A 6,000-nucleotide genomic window follows, 5' to 3' on the forward strand; every position below is an offset into this window, starting at 1 on the left:
AAATTGTCAGTGTTTTTCCGGAAAAACTATGCTGCTCCCATTCGGGCAAAAGTCCTTTTCCGGAAAAACTGTTCCGGAAAAGGGCCAGTGTAGACAGCACAGTAGTCTTTTCCACAAAAAAACCCCGATCACGAAAATGACGATCGGGGTTTTTTTCCAGAAAAGCGTGTCTACATTGGCCACGGATGCTTTTCCGGAAAAAGTGCTTTTCCGGAAAAGCATCCTGCCAATGTAGACGCGCTTTTTCCGGAAATACTTATAACGGAAAACTGTTCCGTTTTAAGCATTTCCGGAAAAGGGTGCCAGTGTAGACGTAGCCAGAGAGAGGCAGAGGCAAAGAGTAAGAAAACCAAGCAGTAGCTAGTGAGCACAGTATAACCAGAAAAAAGCTAGAGTTCATGGATCTGCTGGCTAAAGCGTCTTGGGGCTGTAAAGTAAGAAACTGCTCCTTTTTTACTTCATTCCTCCTGTGTTCAGAGCAGAACTTTGAATGTTCTTTGTAAATAAACAAGATTGCATCAAAGAAGATAACAGACTCTATTAATTTCTATATCCAGCTGGAACATCCTGGGGCTGATCTCTGCTTATCTGTTCAGGTCAGAAAGGGGTAATAGTGCATCAGGAGTGCATCAAGGCCCTGGATCTGGATTCACAGTGCTTTCTGTTCCTGACTGCCACAGTCATTCTATGTAATTTTGAGCAACTCATTCATTGCTTGCTGAACTTCAACTGTCCAGTTTTAAAAGGGGAAGATAATACTTCTCTACCTCTCAGATATTATGTTCATGGTTGCTATAGAAAGGACAAACTATGGCAAAGCAAATGTGAAAATCTACACAGTGTTTCTCACACAGCTGATTGCTGAAGATAGATTCCCCAGTTTCATATAACCTCAAACAAAGGTAGCTTTCACACTCATCACATTATTCATTTAAAATCCATTGGCTCTTTTCAGTGAGTTGAGGTGTAAATGTGAGGGGACAATCTTTGAAGGACTGAAATAAAATCATCCCTCAAAGGAAGGATTCAGCTTATTAGAAGATGAAATGACTGAGTGCCAATGTACAGAGAAGCAGATAATGATAGAATGATTAATAAACTAATTACAGTTCATAAAAGTTATTTGCAGTGTTGCTCTGGCCATGTTCATCCCAGGATATGAGACAGACATGGTAGATGATGTAATATCTTTTACTGGACCAATTTTCTATAAAAGTTAGTCAGGTACTGTTTGTTAAAGAGACTGCAATGACAAGATAAAACGTGTTCCTGTTTTTTCTGTTAGCTTTTTGGAAGATTTGCCTTATTTCATCAGTGGAATTGTCTTTAAAATAGCCCTGTGGAGTGAGAATTTTGCAAAGTCTCAGCATGACAGATGCAGACTTCTGCTTAATAATATTTGCAGTTTGCTTATCAGATGTGAAAGTGGCTCTCCTGCTCTACCTTTGGAAAGTAGAGATAGGCAAACTACAGCTCCTTATTCTGAACCAACTTGAATATCGTATGTTGGATAGAGGCTAGAATTTGGGAGACCTCATTCAAGTCCCTTCTGCACCAGAACTTTAGAATCATAGAATCATAGCATTAGAAGAGACCTCATTGAGTCCAGCCACCTGCCCAAAGCAGGACAAACCCTAACTAAATCATCTCAGCCAGGTCTTTGTCAAGCTGGGATTTAAAAACATCTATGGATAGAGATTCCACCACCTCCTTAGGTAACCCATTCCAGTGCTTCACCACCCTCATAGTAAAATAGTTTTTCCTAATATCCAACCTAGTCCTCTCCCACTGTAACTTGAGAACATTGCTCCTCATTCTGACATGTGTCACCACTGAGAACAGCCTCTCTCCATCCTCTTTGGTAGTTAAAGGCTGCTATCAAATCTCCCCTCAATCTTCTCTTCTGTAGAATAAATAAGTCCGAATCCCTCAGCCTCTCCTCGTAAATCATGTGCACCAGCCCCCTAATTATTTTTGTTTCCTTCTGTTGGACTTTCTCCACATCTTTTCTGTAATGAGGGGTCCAGAATTGCACACAGTACTCCAGATGTGGTCTCACCAGTGCCAAATAAAGGGGAATAATCACTTCTCTAGATCTGCTGGCAGTGCTCCTCCTGATGCACCCTAATATGCCATTCTCCTTCTTGGCTACAAGGGCACACTGCTGACTCATATCAAGCTTCTCATCCACTGTAATCCCAAGGTCCTTTCCTGCCAGGCTACTGCTTAGCCAGTCAGTCGCCAACCTGTAACAGTGCTTGGGACTCTTCCGTCCTAAGTGCAGGACTCTGTACTTGTCCTTGTTGAACCTCATCAGATTTCTTTTGCCCCAATCCTCCAATTAGTCTAGGTCACTCTGGACCCTATCCCTGAACTCCAGCATATCTACTCTCCCCCTACCTAACTTTCCCGTGTGATAATGGAGAAGTCTTAGTTTCTGTGCCTTAGCTTTTTATCGATAAAATGGGGATTATAGCATTTCCCTACCTCAGAGGGGTGTTGTGAGGATAGCTACATTAAAGATTATACAGTGCTCAGGTCTTACATGTACCATAGGCAGCCTTGAATTATAATGAGTTTGTGTCCCACATAAGAGGTCTATGAAAATTATTCAATAGAAGTATTGAACATGACCCATGAAGGAAGATGGAAAGAACTGGGCTTGTTTAGTTTGGAAAAGAGAAGATTGAGAGGGGACATGATAGTGGTTTTCAGGTATCTAAAAGGGTGTCCCAAGGAGGAGAGAGAAAAATTGTTCTCCTTGGCCTCTGAGGATAGAACAAGAAGCATTGGACTCAAACTGCAGCAAGGGAGGTTCAGGTTGGACATTAGGAAAAACTTCCTAACTGCCAGGGTGGTTAAACACTGGAATAAGTTGCCTAGGATGGTTGTGGAATCTCCATCTCTGGAGATATTTAAGAGCAGATTAGATAAATGTCTATCAGGGATAGTCTAGACAGTACTGGGTCCTGCCATGAGGGCAGGGGACTGGACTCGATGACATCTCGAGGTTCTTTCTACTCCTAGTATTCTATAATTCTAAGTATAGATGAAAAATGGAATAGAATGGAGAGAAAGTGAAAAATACTGTAACTGTGAAAGAAGAGAACAGAGGGTAGAAAGAAAGGAAAAGTAAAGGCAAGTAATATATATCATTCCCACTAATGAGGGGAGGAGACCAAACCCGATGGATCCCGAGGGAGGCAACATGAAAGGGGACTATGCTTTTTATTATCCTCCTTTGGCTACTGACTAGGGGTACGTCTAGACTACATGCCTCTGATGCCAGAGGCATGTAGATTAGGCTACCAGACATAGGAAAATGAAGCGGCGATTTAAATAATCGCCACTTCATTTAAATTTACCCTCCTGGGATGAGGTTTACCTGAGTGGTCGACAAATACCTTTGATGTCGACACCCGCGCGTCCAGACTATCGAGCTGAGCCGACAAACAGCTGATCAGCTGTTTGTTGGCTCAGCACGGCAGCCATGTAAATTTAAATGAAGCGGCGATTATTTAAATTGCCGCTTCATTTTCCTATGTCTGGTAGCCTAATCTACATGCCTCTGGTGACAGAGGCATGTAGTCTAGACGTACCCTTAGTGGAAGCCTCTCTGTGGGTGCATCTACACTGCACCCGTAGGTCAAAATAAGATACATATGCTATGCAAATTGCATATCTTACTTTGATCTAAGTTCAAAACAGCTTATTTTGAAACGTCCCTTAACCCTCATGGAACAAGGGTTACAGGGATGCCAGAATAGTGAGCCCATTATTTCAAAATCTATTTTAAAATAACAGGCACACTTAAATACGTGGAATAGCAGATGTAGCCTGTGTGTTCTGAAAATTAAGAGGTTGTGGGGCTCTCTCCCTATCACTGAGTCTGTCCCACGTCTATAGGGAAATCACCCAGTATGTTAGTATTGACCCCGCCCCTCCATAAAAAAGGAGTCAGAGATATCTGCAACTGAGAACTTGTGTGAAAGCTCCTATTGGATTCATATGAATCATCTGATACTGGCTACTTTAAGGCATGGGACTAGATGGGAATTGCAATATTGGCTCAAATGAATGGTCCATGTTCCTAAGGCATTTTAATTAAAGTCCCAGACACATTTTGAGGAAAAGCTAAATTGCATTTCTAAAGTGTCTCCTATAACTTTGATGTTTCTAATGTCAGTTCAGAGGAATTCACTCCTCTTTGAACAAGTATTGTAAATGTTACTTTAAAATGCTGCTGAGAAGCACAGGAGAGACTTGAAGCCTTGGGAAATTTGTTAGAATTGAATAATATGGAATTTGGGGCAAAAGTTACCAGTGGTCAGGGAAGGTAGCTATGAAACTTTTGCATTTGTATAACACTCTTCATATTCATGAGTATCTCAAAGGCACTTTACAGATATTACTTAAAGAAAGCTGAGAGGTATTAGCCCCAACAGGAGACTGAAATGCCAATAGGTTTAACAGCCAACTGGGTATGTCTGCACAGCATTTTGGAGTGAGCCTCCCAGCCGAGGGATGATAGACTCAGACCAGTGGGCCTTGTGCTAGTGCTGAAAAAACACTGCCTAGACAGCACTTTGAAATTGCGGGTCAGGCTCTCAAGACTAAGGAAGGGGATGGGCTTCAGAGCCCAAGTCACAACTTCAAAGTACTGTCTAGCAAGAGAGAGCTAGCAGGAGTTATGTCAATCCAGGCTGCGAGGCTGACATCAAAAGACTGTGTACACACACCCACCATGGCAAAACTGGGAACAGAACCCAGAACTGGATTGCAGACCCTATGCATTAATTCACTAGTATCTCACATAGAGAAACAGTTCAACAATGTGCTTTAGCCCATCTTTCAATGACTGGGCAAAGAACAATTTAGAGATTATAAAGTAGATTTAAGAACGAACTCTTATTAAGTATGAAGTTCATTCCTCTGTAGTGTGTCAGAGCACCCACAGAACTTTCAGGATGGCATGGACAACCAGCTGGGACCACAGTATTTATGCTGTTGCTTGAACTGGATCTGTCACATGTTGACTTTCTAATTTCAGAATATTAATGACTACTCAACAGTGAAAAGAAAACAGAAAAAAATAACAGGCCCAAAGGTTGATTGCATTGATTTTTTGGGTTGGTATGGAATGAAGAATGGTGTCTTGCCTGTGGTAATGTGCAAAGTTAGCCCATGTCTAAACATTGTCTCACACTGGCTATGTCTACACTGGCCCCATAAAACGAAATAGTCATGCAAAGCAGGTAAGTCAGAATAGGGAAATCCACGGGGGATTTAAATATCCCCCGCGGATTTAAATAAACATGTCCGCCGCTTTTTTTCCGGCTTGGGGAAAAGCTGGAAAAAAGCATCTAGACTTTCAAGTAGGAATAAGAGATCCTCCGGAAAAGGGCTTTATTCCGGAGGATCGCGCCAGTCTAGACGCTTTTTTCCGGCTTTTCCCCAAGACAGAAAAAAAGCGGCGGACATGTTTATTTAAATCCGCGGGGGATAATTAAATCCCCCGCGGATTTCCCTATTCTGACTTACCTGCTTTGCATGACTATTCCGTTTTATGGGGCCAGTGTAGACGTAGCCACAATGTCCCTGTTTTGAATTCAGTGGCAGAAAAGACCTAGTAGGTCACTCAGTTCATGATTATTCTCTTTAATACATTCTAGTGTTTTTCCAGACCAGGTTTAAATGCCCAAAAAATGGAACTTCAACTCTCTCTTTTGGAGAGAAGACAGGCTGAATGAGGCCTGGGCGGTGTATTCATGGACAACATTGGGAAAGTAAGGGTGCATCTACACTGCATCGTAGGTCAAAATATCTTGCATATCTTATTTCAATGTTATTTAGAAATAGCTTATTTTGAAATTTGGTGTTGTCTACACAGCACTTATTTTGAAATAAATCACTATTCCAGAACATCCCTTACTCCCTGTGGAATGAGGTTTACAGGGATGTTGGAATAGCGAGCCCATTATATTGCCAAAGAGGTCCGGG

This window comes from Pelodiscus sinensis, chromosome 4 (genome assembly GCF_049634645.1).
Source record: "Pelodiscus sinensis isolate JC-2024 chromosome 4, ASM4963464v1, whole genome shotgun sequence".
NCBI classification, from domain to species: Eukaryota; Metazoa; Chordata; order Testudines; family Trionychidae; genus Pelodiscus; species Pelodiscus sinensis.